Consider the following 20,231-nt stretch of genomic DNA (forward strand, 5'->3'; position numbering starts at 1 on the left):
GCCGAGTGGCTACCTCATTTCTTTATAACTAATTGGTGACTTTGTGCGTCACAAGTCGCCTATTATAAAGATATTCGAGACAGGTGTTTTAATACAGGGATTGTATGAATCCCATATATTATACACATTCAAAACGGAATAAATAAACACACGAGTGCATTGGTTTACCTTGTACCTCGCGACACTTGCCAGGCTGCTTTAGGAAGCACCCGCTGACACAAACTCATCAGACCATACAGTACATCCAGTAGTACGTCATTACTTCTTATTCTGCACATCTATTCAGAAATGTAAATGGATAGCTCAGAAATTCATTTGCAGGAATCAGCAGAGCAGCTCAAGGAAAGAGGATGAAGCAGAACGTAAAGATATCCACTTTACTTAAGGAGCAGGACAGCTGGAAGACAAATGCGAGCCTGGGGGATAAAAGTGAAGAAAAAGATAATGAAAGACCCGGTGAGCGCGAGCACGTGGCACCCACAGGGAATTACCGAGAAGTGGCCCAGTTTATACCCGCAACGACAGTGACAGAGGTATAGTTACTTCACATGCTTTAAAAATAAGCATTTGCAAAGCCAATAGGTTGAGTCTTTGAAGTCCTTTTGGGAGTTCTATACAGCATCAGAAAAAATGCCAATGGTGTACAGCATGAACAAAAGGGGAAGAAAAGCATGATGATGCAGTCATGCCATATTGTAACATATGTGCTCAACATGGGCGCCATTTTTTATTTACAGATCAGATGTGTGTATGTAAACATAAAAAAATATGAAAATGAAAGCCGCTTTTATTTATAATGCCGAAGAGCTGGAAGCAATTTGCTGACTGACCCTAGAAAAAAAGATTAAAAAAAAGATAAAATAAAAGACATTTTAACATTAGGGGAGAGGGCAACAGGGGAGCGGGCTGGGGTAGTGGGTAAGAGGAAGGAAGGGAAAAGAAGCACATGGGGTAGGGAATAACAAGGAGGGCAGAGGCAGACACACATGGGTAGAGAGCAATACAGGTGCAAAAGGAAAACATAAGTGAGCGCAACACGGGTCATGGGGAGGAGAGATGAACAAGGAGGAGAAAAGTATGGAGAGTGGGAGAGAGAAGTACAATGACGAGAAGAAAAAATAAGTTTATTGTAGGATTAATTAAAATCTTAACAATATAGCAGATTGGACCTGCATAAAAAATCGATTGTAGTTATCTCATTATTAATACAATTGTTTAAAATCGACTGCCATTGAGTCAAAGTGCACTGTGCATTGAAATTAGTAGAACGTAAGTACCATATGTCCAACGCGATCTTGTGATACAAAAGAAAGCAAAATGCATGTTTTACAGTCAGCAGTCATTTAATAGAGGTTCAATTTCCATTGAGTGATAGTGTGCAGTGCATTGAGATTAATAGGGCGTGAGTACAAGTACAAGAGACAGCGACATATGCAGGTGGCAGAGAAAAGCATACGAGGGTCACGGATGGGAAACACAGACACTCTCATGGAGTGCTTAAACACATAGAAAAAAAGTAATTCCCTAAAAGTGATCAGTGGAAGGACAAAAGAATATACACTATGCCCCAGGGTAACGACAAACATAAGATGGACAAAGCAAGCCCTTGAAAAAAAGCAAGCAAATGAGAGTGACAATGAAGCCAAACAATGGGCGTTGCTTAAACCTAGCATAAATTCTTGGAAGGGCCACTGGAATTTTGCGGCAGGGTGGGACCAAATTATACAGCAGAGTTGACTAAATTATGCACAAAGAAAAGGAAAATATGCAGTATAATGCAGCACTTTTTGTGATAGTGCTGCTACATAATTTTTGGTTTTTTACGAATGGTTACACCTTTTGGGCGAAGATTTTACCTCTTTATTTCCACTTTAACAAGCAAATAGTGTAATAAATGACTAAAATATGACCAGTAAACCTTTACTAAGGGCCTTTCTCTGTGCAGGAACATGTATCACCACATTTTTTGTAACTTTTTAAAATCTGATTGAGCTAGAAACAAATATATCTTTGTTTAAATCTGCAGATTATGCTGCAGATTATGGAGTATGTAACAAATGCGACTAATCTATCGTTATGTAGAAAATGCCACAGAAATGCATAATTCTAGTGCCCTGGTTATTGGTAAATTGACAATAGGTCTTTTGAAGCCAGAGTTTTTGCTGTGTAGTAGATTCAGCGTAAAATGCATTGGCAAAGTGAATAGGCATTTCCTTCTCAAGCCTATTTTTTTTAGAAAATGCTTAATCTTTTTTGCAAACATATGCAATTGGCATTAAAATGTGTAACAGTAAGAAGTACAAATACTGCCCTATAAAGTTAATATGTATATTTAGGTTTAGCAAAAGCAAAATATGACACACTAGAAACATAAATGAAAAATACATTAAATTAAAGCATAAATAAAAGCAGAGACTCACCTACCAGCCATGTCACTGAAGTGAACTACTTTTGCTGTGTAGTAGATTCAAGATGAAATGCATTGACAAAGTGAATAGGCAATGCCTTCGCAAGCCTATGTTTTTTTAGAAAATGCTTAATCTTTATAGCAAACACATGCAATTGGCATTAAAATGTGCAACAGTAAGAAGTACAAATACTGCCCTATAAAGTTAATATGTATATGTAGGCTTAGCAAAAGCAAAACATGACACACTAGAAACATACATTAAAAATACATTAAATTAAAGCATAAATAAAAGCAGAGACTCACCTACCAGCCATGTCACTGAAGTGAACTACTTTTGAAGTATGTGCCCAAGCAAAATGTTGTCACTCACAGTAAGGAGAGCCAATGGCTGTAGCAGACTGACCTGCTGTTCCATGTTGTATGCTGAGGTGGGTGAAGCAAACTATGAATGACAATTGAACAGAAGAAAAGATTAAGAGGGCTGACTGAAAACCCTCTATGTTTGGGAAACATCCTTTACAACGCAAATTTTACCACGCAGTGCCTTTACGACGCAACTTTTACAACGCAAACCATTACAACACATTGCGCTGGGGGGCGCTCTAGGATAGGGAATACGTTTAATTTACTGTCCAAGACCTTCCCTAGTGTCCACGGGGACTGGAGTTGGAATAGTAAATTAAACTATTCACTATCCAGCACCCCAAAGCGCTATGCGTTGTAAAGGTATGCAATGTAAAAACCGCGTTGTAAAGGCATGCGATGTAAAAGCATGCGTTGTAATGTCATACATCCCTATGTTTATATGGGTATATATTTTAGCTTTTTCTTTAGAAAACACAAAACTGATGGGAAAGGTAAAGTTGTTGTTATACTAGACCTAAAACGACACAAAGCATCCCAGCTCCCTGGTTTGTTACACCGATTGCCTTCACAGTACCACAGTTGAAGTTACCATCTCAAAGCATATTTTTTTTTATAGCATAAACAAAAGAAGCTTTTGGAATGTATTTTTTCTGTGACCGTTTCTAGAAAACTTAGCCTGATGGCATCAGCATGATTGCTTGCCACATAAGTGAGTTAGGAGACGGACAAGCACAGTGTAGTGAAATAATTGCACACAAATCAATCATTGGGGTAGAAAAAGTGACATCACCTGTCCATGTAACCCAATGAAATCAAAAGGAGTAAAACCATATGAACTTGGATTTTTGTGAAATAATGTACTCTCTGTATCGATGAGAGAATCTCAGCAGCACATATTTGTCGTATGTACAATCTATCTATTCTTGGGGTATAGATTGTACATGCAGCATATATGAGCTGCTGAGATTCTCTCATCGATATAGAGAGTACATTATATCACGATGTACCCTGAGCCATACGTACTTTTGTCTGTGAGGGAACATTGTCATTTAAATCTAACCGACATGTCCCCGTTTTGAGTTTATTCTGAATAACTTAATGTTTTGTTTTCTTGGAAACTACGTTCGAGAAACACATGAGACTCTAGCCCTAGGTGCAATACATCCGTTTTTGACAATAAGTGGGGCTTTAATTTATGAAAGATAATACATTAATTTGCTCTTAAACTATCATAGGGGATGTTGTGTAGATCGTGATCGCAGAAGATGTTGCCTGTTGACAGCAAATCTTACTAATGCGGTCATGTTTACTAATACGCAACTATAACGCTGACAACAGTGCCCCCTTTTTGTCGCTTCTCTGTCGCATTTCTGAACTACCAACTGTATACATTTAAAACTATGCTTTTATCCATTTATAATCTCGGCCACTCATTGCCCTTACCCAGGTGCGTGGTTAAAAGAGGGTTGGTGAGAAACATAAAGATAAAGGCTTGTTGTCTGCCTTTGATTGTTCGTCTTTTCTCCCTCTTGTTCCACAGAGCGGGCCCCTTTTTCCTGAGCTGTTGCCAGGTGAAGTGAGGTCCGGTCCTCGAAATCACGGGTGAGCAACTATAATTCAAAACATTTATCCAGGAATCAGCTAGACGCAAATGGAACGATGACAGTATGCATAGCACGTTCCAATTAAGCAGTTTTATATGTCAATAGTAGGATTGTTTCTCATAGATATTCTCTTTACAGGTGCCAACAGCATCCAGTGGCTTTTGGAGGATCTCTACGCCTGTAAATTCAGGTTACCTGGTTGTATTTATTCCAACCTAGATTGTATTTGCATTTTTACATTTTTGTTTTTGTTCTGTTGATACTACACTTAAGTTCATATATGCAGTAGCACTTGTACATACAGTGGTCCTGAAGAAGGCCTATCTAACGTCCGCTGGCGGAAACATGTAGACCCAATAATTCCAGCAGTTATTTTGTTAAAACTGCTTTTGCACTGTGTTGTGTCCTATGAGGATAGACACCAGGAGCGAGGATGTATATTTAAGTCTTCTTTAATAAGTCTTCAGTTCAGGTTTCATCAGTCTTGACTCCAGCCAGCCTAGTGTGGTACCAGCCGCCAGGAGCCAGGATGTATATTTAAGTCTTCTTTAATAAGTCTTCAGTTCAGGTTTCATCAGTCTTGACTCCAGCCAGCCTAGTGTGGTACCAGCCCCACCAGGAGCAGCCTGCCTAGCTGCTAAGCCCATCTCTAACTCCCACCACTCATCCCATTCAGACACCCAGGCATTCCACACATCACAGGCACACCAAAATTCTATGACCAACTCACACTCCGGCTGAGCAGCTAAAGACAGCAGGGCTGGAATACATGTTATACAAATAAGTAAGATATAACACACTGTTTTTAGTTTGTATATCAAAGGATGCTCAATAAACATATTTTTCTTTTGATGTTCAATTTTAATCTGCACATATCACTTTTTGATATTTAGTTTTGCACTGCGCCTATCAATCAGCTACTTTAGCTCTTCATCCTGGAGAGGTGCTCCATAGCTCCCTATAGTAGATTGTGAACTAAAAAACATCCTTGAGCTCCCTTCTATTAGATAGAAGGTCGCAGCCCTTGGTTACCCTAGTGAGTAACCAGGAGGATATCCCAGATGATGAAGCATGTCACCTCGGGGAGTGATGGCAATTCGTCCTCCTTTTAGGATTTCCCTTGTTTTTTATTCTTTGACACTGGTCTAGTTCCTTCATAAACATAGGTCTATGAGTTCACTACTACCTGACTTTTAATTTGCATTTAGGAGGGGGTTCCTGGGTCCTGTAGACCTGTGGATCTTTCATAGTGTTATGCATTATATAGATGGGGAACAGGTCCACGCCTAAACATTCCCTTAGACCCTCCCTCTTGTAGTTTTGTATTTGATCCACATTCAAACGCAGCACCCTTGGAGGAGTAACTTGATGGAGCATTTCTAAGAAATCTATTCTGAAACCCAGAACAGTTTGTAAGACCCATAGATCAATGGTTTCCCACACATGGGAAAAATGCTTGAGGCGGGCCCCCACTCTAACCTGGGAAGAAGAAGCAGGTGAAGACATTGTACTCACCCTGGTATAAAGAGGGACCCTGGCATCAAAGTTTATTTCATCTCGCACATTGGAAACAGCCTCTTTGGGGCTAGAAGGTCAGTCCTGCACCAGCTTGAAAGCCTCTGCCATAGCCTCTTTGTCAATAGTTAGAGAACTGGGACCTTTGGAAGCCCTGGCCAGCAGAAAGTCCCCTTCAAGCATTCCGGCTATAAGAAACCTGCGCTGAAGGCCAGACGCATATTGTTATGGGCTGGGTCAAGGGCAGTAAAAGTTGTGACGTATGTGCCCAGACTCTTGACCATATCTTCTCTGAAGAGTAGGCCCATGGGTTTTTTTAGGCTTCTTTCTCTGCTAGGCCCCGAGCAAGAGGTTGATTTTCATGAGGACTGCCTTACGTCTCTCAGCATTTAGTCCTGCATTTGTGTTCCCGAGGAGAACAATAGCTTGCTGGCTACAGCCTCCTAGGAGGTCTAGATCTAACGGGAGCCCTCTTAATATATGCCTCTTCGCACAAGTCAATAATCCTTGCCATAGGGCGGGCATCATCAAGGAGGCAATCCTGGCATAATTTGAGGGACCTCACAAGTCCCCTCCTGGCCATGGTGAAGTGAAAAGGAGTTAACTAGGGTTCAAGTTCGGAGTAAGGCACACTTCGACATGAATGACAGGACTGGAAACATCAGCCTTGGGGACATTCCTCACTTCCTTTTCCAGTGGATTCCTTATCCATCTCTTGAAGAAATTTTCCACATGGTCATGGGGCCATCACTCGGCACTTCTGGGATGCTTAATATTGCATGGCAAGAACATCTCCTATCCTAGAGGCTTCTTGGCTACATCCTTAGCGGTATAAGGAGTCGCATCCTAAGTAAAGAGGTCATCCCACCAATATCTTCCTGATCGAGATCAAGTACATATATGTCAAATTGTTCTTTGTCATCACCCTGTAATGCCTCCTCCACAAACTCAACTTCTTGCGTGTCCTAGACTTTTGTGCCATCAGGGTCACCCAATTCCATTATGCTGCATCGGACACCTCTAACTTTCGTGCTGCATAGGCAAGGCTACTGGAATTATGCAGCAGAGGAGGGTCAAATTATGCCACACGGTTGAGTAATGTATGCAGCAAGAAAAGGCAAATAATGTGGCACATTTTGTGATACTATTACTTCATCATGCAGCCATTTTTAAACGTGTTAATACTGTCTGGGCATTAGTTGTACCTTATTAGTACCAGTTTAACACACAAATATAGCAATAAGCTATTGAACGACCAGTCAACCTCTGCAAAGGTCCTTCTACTGCGCGGCAACACATGTCACTGTGTTTTTGCTAACTTTTGAACCATTTGAGCTAGAACCAAATTTTGTTTGCGTTAAAATCTGCAGATTATGCAGAAGTTGATGGATTATGTGGCCAATATACAATTATGCAAAAAATGCCGTGGCTGCACAATCACATAATTTCAGTGGCCCTGCACACAGGATACCAATCCCTTTTGAGGTGCTTGGACCTCCCGTCCTCTATAAGGGCATGGACCCTTTCTCAATATGTTTGCACTTCCTTTTTTCTTTACCTCCTTTAACCCCAGTCTTGGAGTCTCCCTCCGGAATAGACTAGTACTAATTTTCAGAGCCCCTATAATTTCCTTTCTTACTCATGATCTGGTCAATGGTTTTGCATGTGCAGGCACCCATGTTGTGCAGTATGAATTTTTTTATGATATCCTCATTAAATTTCCCATCTGGGATCTCTGGAGATTCTTCTTTTCATGAGGCATGATGTAAAGCAGTGGGGGGTCGGGGGGCACAATGAGTAATAGTGCAAGCTCTCAAAAGGGCTTTTATGATAAAAAAAAGTGAAAAAGTTCTGGTTAAAGGGCTATTAAAATAAACTAATCCCTAGGATCAACTATGGAAACTTGGCAAGCCAACAGCTAAACGCTAGTTAGGAACAGACAAGGACAGTGTCAAAAGCGCCGACCGATCAGCTATTCTTGGAGATACTGTAACTGTCAACTGCCAACATGATACATGACAGTATCTCCCAATAGCAACCTAGAATAATGTTATACAATGGGACTCAGTCCAAACAAACATGGCGCCATGTATTCTTGTGTTGAGACGGCATAGCCATTGCTCAATGCATCCTCAGGTTCCTGCTCGGCACGTCACACTCTCCTAGCTGTGATTGGCGGTGCAGCCTAGAGGGGAAGCGTTGATAGCAGCTGGCTGCACGCCTGCGAACAATGCAGACCATGAAACAGCAACCACACATGCCACAACCATGTGGTGGGGCACACGGAAAGTGGTCGCGGCAGCCGACAGCACCGACATTGAGAACCGCAGTCCACAATCAAGGTGGCAAGGGAGCAGTGCGGCGGATTCAAAGGAGGCGCTGCACCCCAAAAAGTAAAGGTATGAAAAGCGAGAGTGCGCTTCAAGGGGGGGGGTCTTAAAAACCTGCATTAAGGGCACAGAAAGTAATGAAAAATAATGAAAGATCACTTAAAATAATGCCAAGAGGGGAGGAGGTTCCATTGATTGGAAGCCAAACTAAAAGAAAACCAGTATCAGTAACAAAGAGAATAAGAAATAGAGAGCTACTTAGTCTGCAAGGAGCAGCATTTAAAAGAGGAGGAACGTTCTGTGCATGAACTGCTTATATGCTGCAAACGTTCTGTTCTAGATTGCTTTTAGTTCTATGATGTAATGTTCTCTGAGGTGCTGTGTGCAGTGGCATTAAAAGAATAATGCATAATGGTCGCCTCTGGTCTTGTAATTAAATAATCCTGCAGAAACACGAGAGGAGGGTGTTTTCCTTTGAGGCAAGCATGTCTATCGTTAGAGACCCAAATCTCCTCTGCAATTGAAGGAACACATCCCTCATCAAGGACAACAAACTAATTGGAGGGAACAGCCTGCTCAAGTTGTCTGCTGCCCAATTTCCTCCTAAGAGGTAAACTGTCCTGGACTCTGCCCAGGAACAGATCTCTGGAGCAAAAAGGATGAGGCTCTGAATTCTACATTATAGTTGTTTATATATTTTAGCAAGGGGTACATGTGAAGACATGGTCATGGGAGAACTGTAAGAGTTGATGCCATGAGACTTAGAAGCTTCAACCATTGTCTCACTGGAGGAGTCTTGTCTTTCAGCAATGTATCAATTTCTGAGTTCTGCTTGTGTTGTATTTTCTCTCCATTGGTAGGAACACCTATTCCACATCTGTTATGAAGTGTTCTCCAATGAAACGCAAGCCCTGTGTTGGTGTTAGGAAAGCCTTCTTGTGATTTAATAAAAATCTGTCATCTTGCACTGCATAGCCCAACTCCTGAAGGAGAGCCTTAGGGAGGGAAGAACAATATATAAGGCAGTTATCTAAATATGGGAATACTTCAAGGGAATACTTAAATGTCTTTATTATGAATGACTTTTACCAAAGGTACCAAAAACCGCATACCAACCTTAGTAAACATTCTTGATAAGGAAGATAGGCGAACTGGAAGTTCCTGAAACTGGTAATGCTGTTCCTGTACACAGAAACCTCTGTGCCCTGGGATGGATCGATACATGGAGATTTGCATTTAAGAGATCCATTGATGCTAAGGAATCTTCCTGATTGATTAATGGAAGGATTTCCCGAAGCGTCAACATTTTGAATTTTGCATCCAGAATATACCCTCCTTAAGTGCTAGTTTCTTCACTGGATTTGCTGGTACAGGGGTTTGGCAGGAAAAAATTCAGAGGACGGGAAGATAAAACAATATGAATCTCTCTTCTATTATTTGCAAGACCCATTGATCTGTTATCTAATGCTTCCATAGCTCTGCAAAATGAGCGATCTTAACTCCAGCTGGCAGATGGTTCCTGGCCACAGAGCCAGGAATTTGCTGGAGGTTGAGCTGGTGTCTCCCAACTGCTGAGCCCAGTATGTATCTGAGGGAGGGACTCCTTGGCCTTGTCCCCTCCCCAAAAATGGCTGTTTTAATTTATCTTGAACTGCCGGACCAAAGGCTCTCTCTCTGCCTCTCGAAGATCTGGCTGGGGCCATCAGTTTCCTGTCCTCTGCAGATTTCTTTATCATTTCCTCAAGTTGTGTACTAAATACCTTAGTGCCTAAAAAAATAGGTTTTAATTGGTAAAACCTTGTGTGCTGAATGTGCCTACAAAGAACTGAGCCATATTTGATGTCTTGCTGCTATGGAAGAATCAGCAGTGGAAGGCACCACACTTAAAGAGTCATAGGAAATGTTCGATAGCCGACTGCTGTTCCATCAGTAAGGTCGGCTTAAAATCCGCACCGCGCTCCATCAATTCCGCTAGACTGTGAAAGTCCTTCATGAGCGACTGGATTGTATAAAAGGACTAAGTTGCTGCTCTGATTGCAAAATTGAATGCCGCATTAGGTGCATTTCATCGTCAGATGAACTCTTTTATCTACTGGATCTGTCTGCGTGGCTTCTTTCATGATTATGGTGCCCGCCATCAACAATTCCACTTTCACCAGGGAAGTGAAGCCATCCCCAAAATTCTTTTTGAAATAAACCTGGAGAAAGAATACTAAGGGCCAGATGTAGGTCGGTCGGTAACGGCCGAAAATCGGTATTTTCGGCCGTTACCGACCGGAAAATCAGAATTGGTATGTAGGGCCCAGAATTTTACAGATTCGGTAAATTTACCGATCGGTAAATTTACCGAATCTGTAAAATACCGAATCGGTATTTATACCTATTCTGTATTTTTGATATGTAGGTGGGACTCTTCTGAGTCCCACAACCCTTACCGATTCTGTATTTTACCATCAAATATATTTGATGGTAAAATACCGATTCAGGTGTGCATGCACATGTGTGCATGCACACCTGTGCCATATGACAGGCAGACCTGCCCTTAGGGCAGGTATGCCTGCCACATGGCCCCCGAATCTTTTTTGGGGGTGCTAGAGGGTGTCAAAGTGACACCCCCTGCACCCTTGTCAAAATCTGTATTTACCGATTCGGTAAATACCGACCGGTAATGCCCCATTCATTCCTATGGGCTTCAAAGCCCATAGGAATGAATGGGCCATTACCGGTCGGTATTTACCGAATCGGTAAATACAGATATTTACCGATTCGGTAGAAGGAACATCTGGATGTTCCTACATCTCCACCCCTTAGATTTACCGATTTTTAATTACCGAATCGGTATGATTCGGTAATTAAAAATCGGTAAATCTATTTTACCTACATCGGGCCCTAAGTCTCTTTCCGTTCAATCCCCATTACCTTCTTAATTTGTGCATGAAGTGGGAAGGTCTCTGGCTCTTTTGTTTGATACAGGAAGAACAAGTAATAACTTTCCTCTACTTCAGAGGTTTCTTGAAAGGCCATAATATTCCTCACATGTTGTAGGACGTCCTTTAGTTCTGGGTCTTGCACATATCTCCTTCTGACATCTCCCTCTTGATCATCATAAACTGAATTTTCAAAATACAGACTCTTTGGGAAAGGAGAGCTGTCGCTCTCAGCCGCCATTCAGATAATTTACTGGATGGCAGCCATGGAGGGAACTTGCAAATACTCTGCTGTGTCCTTCTCCACATTTTGGGACTTATGTTTGCATGTGCCCATACTCTTCATAGCTTTTGCCCTTATCAAAAACGAGTAAAAATCAGGAAGTGCCCCTTCTTATAGTTATTAACAAACAAATTGTGGCATGTCAAGGCTCAAGTCATTATTTCCCAGCAACTATAAAACAAGCATTGGCTAAACCAATCGGTCTTGTCTATGCATGAGCTATAGGTTTTGCCATTGTGGTTTAGGCATGTTGCACCCCAGCGTGGCTGTTGTTCAGCATGGCTAACAGTTAGTGACGTAAAGGAGAGTAGCGTGAAGTGTCGCAGAGTGGAATGGCGAAGAGTGGAATAGAGTTCTGTAGAGTGAAGTGGCATAGAGTGTTGTGTATTGGAGTAGCATAGAGTGGAGTCACGTAGAGTGGTGTACAGTGGAGTAGAATGGAGTAGAGTGCACTGGTGTATAGTGCATTGGTGGTGAGTGTTGCAGAGTATGGTGGCTTAGAGTGCTGTGGCATAGAACTCAGCAGCGAACAATGCAGTGATGTAGATTAGTGTGTTACATAGAGTTCAGAGGTGTAGAGTGCTGTGGCACAGAGTGGAGTGGTGCAGAGTACAATGGCGTAGAGTACAGTGGCGTAGAGTGCAGTGGTGCAGAGTAGAGTGGCACAAAGTGCAGTGGCGTAGAGTGATGCAGAATAGAGTGGTGCAGAGTAGAATATAGTGCCTCAGAGTACAGTGGCGTAGAGTGGAGTGATGGAGAGTTCGATGTCATAGATTCGAGTGATGCAGAGTAGAATGGTGTTGAATACATTGGCATAGAATGCAGTGTTGCAGAGTAGAGTGTTATAGAGTGCAGTGGTGTTGAGCGGTGTATAGTGCAGTGGCGTTGAGTGCAGTGATGCAGAGTAGAATGAAGTGGCATAGACTGCAGTGGCGTTGAGTGCAGTGATGCAGAGTAGAATGCAGTGGCATAGAGTGCAGTGGCGTAGAGTGCAGTTGTGTAGAGTAGAGAGCATTGGAGTGACATAGAGTGCCAGGTGTAGAGTGCTTTGGGGCATAGTGTCATAGAGTGTAATGGCGTAGAGTGCAGCAGCATAGAATTCAGCAGCATACAATGCAGTGTCATAGATTAGAGTGTTACCTAGTAGAGTGCAGTGGCATAGAGGCAGTGGTGCAGAGTGGAGTGGTGTAGAATACAATGACATAAAGTACAGTGGTGTAGAATGCAGTGGTGCAGAGTAAACGGGCACAGAGTGCAGTGGTGTAGAGTGATGCAGAGCAGACTAGCTTTGAGTGGTGAATGGTGGAATATAGTGCTGCAGAATGGAGTGGCGTTGAGTGGAGTGATGCAGAGTGCAGTGGCATAGAGCTGAGTGGTGCACAGTAGAGTGTTGTAGAGCGCAGTGGTATTGAGTGGGGTTGAGTAGAGTGGCATAGAGAAGAGTGGCAGAATGCAGTGGGGTAGAGTGGTGCAGAGAGAAGTGGAGTAGAGTGCAGAGGAGTGGAGTGATGTAGAGTGCAGTGGTGTAGAGTGGAGTGATTCAGAGTTAAGTTGCATAGAGTGCATTGGCATAGAGTGCAGTAACGCAGAGTAGAGTGGTGTAGAGTTCAGTGGCAGAGAGTGCAGTGTTGCAGAGTAGAGTGTCACAGTGTGTAGAGTGCAGTAACGCAGAGTACTGTGGTGCAAAGGAGAGTTCAGTGGTGTTGAATGTGGTTACGTAGAGTGCAGTTGTGTACAGTGCATTTGCATAGAGTGCAGTGATGTGGGGTGTAGAGTGCATTGGCATAGAGTGGCGTGTCGCAGAGTGAGTAGAGTGCTGTGTCATAGAGTAGATTGTTTCAGAGTAGAGTGAAGTGACGTAGGTGCAGGGTAGAGTGCAGTGGCATTGAGGAGTGTGGAGTGAAATGGCATAGAGTAAAGTGGCATAGAGTGCAGTGGAGTAGAGTTCAGTCGTGCAGAGTAGATAAGTGGTGTACAGGGGATTGATGTAGAGAGCTGGGGCGTCGATTTGAGTGTTAGAGAGTAAAGTGCATTGGCGTAGAGTGCAGTGGTGTAGAGTGTAGTGTTTCAGAGTGGAGTAGCGTGGATTCATGCAGAGTAGACTGGAGTGGCGTAGAGTGCAGTGGCAAAGAGTGCAGTACTGTAGAGTAGAGTAGCATAGAGTACTTTGGCACAGAGTACAGTAGAGAGTCGTAGAATGTAGTTGTGTAGAGTGCAGTGGTGCAGAGTGAAGTAGAGTGCAGTGGCACAGAGTGCAGTGGCGAGGAGCTGTGCAGAGTAGAGTGGAATGGCGTAGAGTAGAGTAAGCTTGGTGGGGTAGCACACTGCCATTACTGATAACACATTGTCAATTGAAATGACCATTACATTTACACAGACATATATTTTACTAATAAAACTATAGAGCGCACAAATGAAATGGCATTATGGAGTATATTGATTTGTTTTGATCATACTGAAATCTTTGTTTCCAACACAGTTCAGGATTAAAAAAAAATGTGCTTCATTTATGTGTTCATAATTCTGATATATTATGAAATACGTCTACAGGTTATTTACATGTTGTGCGCTAGAAAAAAACCTCTTTTCTACCGCCTGTATCCAGTAAGATTGTCACATAACACCTCTCACTTTGAAGTTCGAGAAAGAAAAGTAAACACCAAGCTCCCTCAGAAGACAGAGCCTGATATTTGAACTCTGCCTTTGAAAGCACAGCAAATGTGACAAGTTAACAACAAGATTTACAGGCCTGTTTACAGAAAGGAGCACTCGTGGAAGAATACAATGAGAGGTAGTGGGAAAAAGCTTTTCTCCTTGGGAGGGACAAACTCAACCTGGACAGCATAAAACAAATAAAGCCAGCAAACGCAAAGCCAGAAAATGTGAGTTACAAACTACAAAGCCAATGGTAAACAACGGGAGGAATGCATTACTCACTTTGTGGGTTTGCTTCGCATGACCTCGTAAATAACCCCAAAGCCCACCTGTGAAGGGCCTTCATTTCAGTTATTACATAATCCACTGAATCGGGAATTATCATTCATTATTGAAGGAGTTCCACATACAAGTTCTGTGTCCACTTACCAGCACCTCAGCCAAAACGTTTTGTGGCACCTTCATTTAAATTATAAGTCTTACCTTACCTGTTTGGAGGCACTGTTCAACACAGAAATACAAAAAACAGGAAGTGAACGGGCGCAACTTATTTTTTATCATGATAGATAGGAAGAGGAAGTCGGCCATCTTGAAGGGATGGGAAACTAGGCTGTTTACTTTTTTTGCTTAACTTTAGAGCTTTCAGTTTATGGAAGCGAAGTTCATTAGTGATGACTTTGGCGAGGAAGACGAACAAGGAGGTAATAAACCTGCCCCTGATAAAAGGGTCTGCCTCCATTGGAGAAACAGAACAAGAAGCAGAGAACTCCTGTTGGCACTTGTGATTTTGCTTTCATCCCTTCTCAATGCTTTGCCTGCTGCCAGCATCTTAGCCATGACCTCACCCACTAAGTGCTGCAAATCTGCCTCTTTCTACATACCTGGGGATGGGTAACTAGTACAGAGGAAGATGAATGTCTAGATCTGCTAATTTTCCTCTTCTTCCTCCACCTATCACCGTCTGAAGAGATGCCAGCCGCAGTTTGCTCTTGCTAGTTCCCTTGACTTCATTTGTGCACTCAAGAGAACCCTTGATGTTTTACCCTTTATCAGCTAACAATGGGCTGCAGATGCTCAGGACACTGCCTTTATCACTGCATGGCCTCGCCCTTTTTTTAAATTTCAAAAACGTTATTTGTTTTTATGACAAAGGACAAACAGAACGGTTGCATGTTACAATAATACATAACACATGTAGGACAGGCAGGTAGAGTGTACTATACATGTGTTTTGATATACATGGCACATTATGAAACGTACGAAAATCAGAACGAACAAAATATGGTCATGAGGTGCATCAGGTCCTGAATGACGAGCAAACAGCAAAATATAATGTATCAAATCAGGCAACTGATATGACATTATGAGAGATAACACAAGGCATGACAGTTCTGGAGATAGGATCACGTTTTAATCTGGTAATGAGCCTATGAGGCTAATGTTTCAAACCCTTGTAATAGTTCTGTAATAAAAGAGCGTATCCTGGCCCCCACTGCACACAACAATCGTTTTACAGGCAGTTTTGGCCATAAGCAGTGTAAACCTCACCCCAGAGTGCAGTGTTCCCTCTGCTTTCAGGTGTCCACCGCCTGGGCATACAGCACGGTGGAGCAGTGGGGGTCGAACCCCCTCCCTAAGGCCGCGGTCCCGCTTCGCTGACTGCTCTGGTGGTATGCCAGGGTCCTCGTGGCCAACCTGTCCTGCGGCGCCCACGCTGTGTGCCCCCCTGAACATGGATAATCTCCCCGCTGTAAGCACAGCGAATTATCCATTTTTAGGTCGAGCCTATCCCACTCCGCAGGAATGGATAGGGGAGAATTTTAGTGTTGCATCAGGAAAGCTAAACCAGCCGGCGGATTTCCACAAGTGCATGTGGTCTCGTGAACGCGCTCCCATCCGCCTGCTGGTTTCGCTTTCCTGATGCTCTCCACATCAAAGCAATCAGCCTCCCTCCCACAGGCTTCCCCATCGTTCGCAGTGCGCGCTGGCCTCACTTCTCCTCCCCCCTAATTGCTCTCACTTTTTCCACTTCTGTTGTATTTCTCTCCCGCCCATACAAATTATGTTGGTCCTCTCACTGGAGGGCGTTCGCTTTGATGCTTTCGTACTGTATTGTAGCTTCATTCGTATAGCTTTAATTCACAGTGCCGGGCATCTAAGCGCATTAAAGCGCATTATCTGGAGCTACACTGTGGAGGCGCTCTTGGCTGAAAGGTTGTTGAGCCTGGTACTTATTTGCGTTGTAACTTTGGCGTTTGCATGGATGCCTGTCGCACTCACTTCTTTCTCCTCTTGTACATCAACTCCTCACACCCCGGACTTTACTGCCCCGCCCGCTCAACATTCTTCTACCCGCCTCATCACATCTTCGCTAAAAGCCGTGATCTTTCCACAGTGAGGGAAAGCTAATATCAAATCTTAAGGGACATTGATTTATTTTCACGTCAGAGGCGTCTGCGCATCGTTCATTCACCGCACGGGGCGGACACACTCCAGGCACCCGCTGTGTTTGTACCGATTCTCGCCGCACTGGCGAGAACAGCAGCGAACTGAACAAAAGCTTTGACATATTGGTAAAGCATCGCCGCCTACGTCAGAGTCGTGTGACGTCACAACACATTAGACTGATGGTGATTAACCAAACAGTTTGGAAACGATTGGCATTTCGAATACATTCCCGTAAAAATGCCTACCGATGCCCAGTATTTTAACAAGCAGTTCTATCTGCTGCTAGTTGAAAGGGCGGTTCCCACCCGGCGACGGGTTATCACCACAGGTTCTTTTTTAACAATGAATGCAGTGCTGCCGACTAAGGAGGGAGCATAGTTTTGTAATCCAGCCGTACCTCTTTCTTCCATCGCCCGACAGCTCCTGTCTATATTCCACTTGTGCAGGTTCATCTCAACCCCGAGTTTAACCTTCGTTGCAGCGTTCCCGCCTTTCTCTCCATCCTACCTACCCCTTCTGAGGTGCTCTCTCCTGCTGCGGGTCAAAGTTCGATCAGGAAAAGTAAGTCTGAGTCCCAACAAACTGCAAGCAACCACCGGCACAAATTAAGCACTGGGTGTCACCAAACTACTAAAAGCGGCGGTGCCAGTGCTTTCAATGGGCAGATACTTTCCGGTACTTCTTACTTTGAAAGGGAGAGTACCTGCTCTTCTCAGCACTGTCTGCTCCAATACTTTTAACGGGAGAGTGCTGGCATTTCTCAAGGGCAAACAGGTACTCACTCTTAAGTTGAGAGAACACGCACCTCCATATTTCCATTTAAAGTCGTATACTACCATTTGACACATCCTGCAAATATATAAAAACGCATAAAAAAAAAAAATAATAATAAATAAACGCGGGACTCCCCGCCTCGCTCCACTTTCAATGCTATCTTCACACCTCTCGGGAACATTTCTCTTGTCACCCCAACCCCGCAGCTCCCCTCCCGACAGCCAAGGCGCTAGCATTGGCGCTGCTTACTGGTTGGTGTTTGCATTCCTAACAAAGAGGAGAGAGCCGTTCAATTAGGAAGGGCCTGTTGTTTAAAGGCACAAAAATGTGGAAAACAGTACTTCCCTTTATATTAGTTTTAAAGGCAACTTCCCACACAATGCTTGCTTGTTTGTTGTATGTGAGTTAATGCACATGAAAACGTGAGACAATTACTACTCGCGTGTATATTCATTTTAAAGGCAACTTCCCACACAATGCACGTGTGAAGAGTAGGCTGCAGTTACTTGTTGTTTAGTGGTGACCTTTGTTGCCTTAACAACTTTAGCATCCAGCTGTCATTGATTTGCATCACACAGATGCGCAGACGGATAGATTAGAATCTTTATCGCTCGGCTTCTTTACTGTTAATTAGCCTGTACTGGTTTCCTTGCTCAAGTGTACGGAATTTCACACAAATTCACCCTACAGCAGAGTTTTAGGCAGCCTTTTTTCACAAACCATATCTTGATCCATTCCATTCCATTAATACAGTTAGAAAATCAACCTGGGAACAATTTTTAGGAAGGGTTGCAGCGTATTTTAACTAATTGATTTTGTTTTTATTTATGCCACTAAATTTCTTTATGTCTGGCTGCAAGCATGTAGCTACAGTTGTCCTGTAAAATACGTAGCTACCGCCGCGTTCCTAGTGCTTAATTAGCAGCTCTATGCTTAATATTTAATTTAATACTTTTGGGAACAGAAAACAGATACATTAACATGTAATATGGGCTTGTTTACAACCGCTTTCACAGTGCTTTATTTGATTGTACACTGCACGCGTGTCTGCCGTCTGTGCGTGCGATTTACTCTTCATAAATACCCTTGTTGTGCATTTATATACATTATACAACACATTAGGAAATGTTGGTCTCTATAGGTACCTTATTACTCCTGTCTGTCTTACAACTCATACATCCATTATCTTCTACATGTACCTTTTATGCCCATCCATATGTAACCCCAATGCCCATATGTACTTTGTATATTCTTTTACATTCCCCTCTCAATGAGTGCTTTTTACTTCCCACACAATGCACGTGTGCCCAGCCATCTGCAGTTCCTTGTAGCTTGTTGTCTGTAAGTCAATGTATGTTAAAACGTAACACAATCAGCACTCGCGTTTATTTTACTATTAAAGGCAACTTCCCACATCAGCGTCTGTTTCGCCTTTCCACTTTACTATCACATTATATGTGGCATTTTATATAGCGCAAACTAGACTCCAATGTATGAGAGCGCTTTACACCAGCACTAGTTACGTTACATACACACGCATTCATTTTTGTTAGGCACAGGGGATATTAAGTGATTTTCCCAAAATCACACAATCTTGGGCGTCCCTGCCGAGACTCGAACCCAGTTCCCCAGCTCCTAGGTCAACCGCCCTAGCCGTTATGCCACAATCCCTCCACATTGTGCCTTTGTGTACTATCTCAGCTATTCAAGTTTCCGGCGTGCCATTTAAACTATATATGGCACTTTTATTACCTCCTACATTGTAGTTACATTGCAGGTCCTTTTCGCACCTCGTTTGGATTTTTAGGTCTCCCTGAGCCATCGCGTTAGCGATGCTCTGTGAGAGTTAAGTAAGGGCTCTCAAAAATGCTCCCAAAGTCTGCAGGCGGATAGGGTACAGTGCATGTGTGCCGGGCACGTGCACCATTTGTCCGCCTGCAGCCTTTGGGAGCAATTTCGTGGCCGCTTTGATGTTCTCAGTGAGCCACTTGGCCACAGAGAACATCTAAGCGGCCGCAAATTGCTCACCACTTGCCACCCCCTCCCTTATCCCACTTCCTGCTTGTTTCTGTCTTCTGTCTCTTTTTATCTTGTGCTGTCTTTTCTGGCCTCTCTCTGTGTCTTATCTCTAGCCCTCTCTCTTCTGCATTCCCTCCTGCTCTCTTGCTTCTTCATTCTCTCACTAGCCCTCTCTATCCTTTCCTGCCCCTCTCACCTCTCTTCTGCGCTGTCCTTTTTTCTGCTGTCACTCCTCTGTTTCTCTCCTTCTCTTCATTCTCCTGTTGTTTCTTTCTCTTTATATTCTGTTCTCCATTTGTCCCTCAAGTTCGTTCTCTCAGTCTAGCGTTGTCAGTGTGCTCTGCGGTCTTTTTTTGTCTACCCCCCAGCTTTTTCTGGCTTTTGCCCTCTCCCTCCTTCCATCTAACTATAGCTCTACGCCGGTCTTTTCCTCCTTTTTTTATTCTCTTCTTCCATCGTCTCTGTCTCTATCTCGGTGCCTCTATCCCTCCCTTCTTCCTTTCGTCCCCTCTCCACCTGCTCTCTCCTTCATGCCTTACTTATAGTCTCTCTCTCGTGCCCTATCTTTTGCGTGTTTTAATTTCGCCTCTCTCGTGCTTTCTTACCGCATCCCCCAACGATCTCTCTGTTTGTTCCACGTTCATAGTTTTGGAGGCCAGTACTCCCACTTCGGGGCATTTCCTGAAACGAGAATATAATTTGCGTGTCCCCCACTGAGAGCCTCACAAGTGCGGGCGCCTGGACAGTCACAGAGACAAGAATGAGACGGAAAAGGAATATCCCATTAGCAACTCGGGAGTGCAGGAATGCGGACTCCTGTCTGAGGCCAGCAGCTGATGAATAGCTCGTCCAGTGGTCTCCACCATCAGTCACAAAAGAGCAATCTGCTGTTTTTTCTCA

The 20,231-nt window shown here is 43.4% G+C and overlaps 1 long non-coding RNA gene across 1 annotated transcript; it reads left to right on the plus strand.

Moving 5' to 3' along the window:
• Positions 1–217: 217 nt before the first annotated feature.
• LOC144825278 (uncharacterized) lies at positions 218–4,903 on the plus strand. Its single transcript, XR_013609374.1, has 3 exons — positions 218–533; positions 4,317–4,378; positions 4,519–4,903. It is a non-coding gene; the product is annotated as an uncharacterized LOC144825278 (long non-coding RNA).
• The last annotated feature ends 15,328 nt before the right edge of the window (positions 4,904–20,231 follow it).

The sequence above is a fragment of the Lissotriton helveticus genome, chromosome 3_1 (genome assembly GCF_964261635.1).
Source record: "Lissotriton helveticus chromosome 3_1, aLisHel1.1, whole genome shotgun sequence".
NCBI lineage: Eukaryota > Metazoa > Chordata > Amphibia > Caudata > Salamandridae > Lissotriton > Lissotriton helveticus.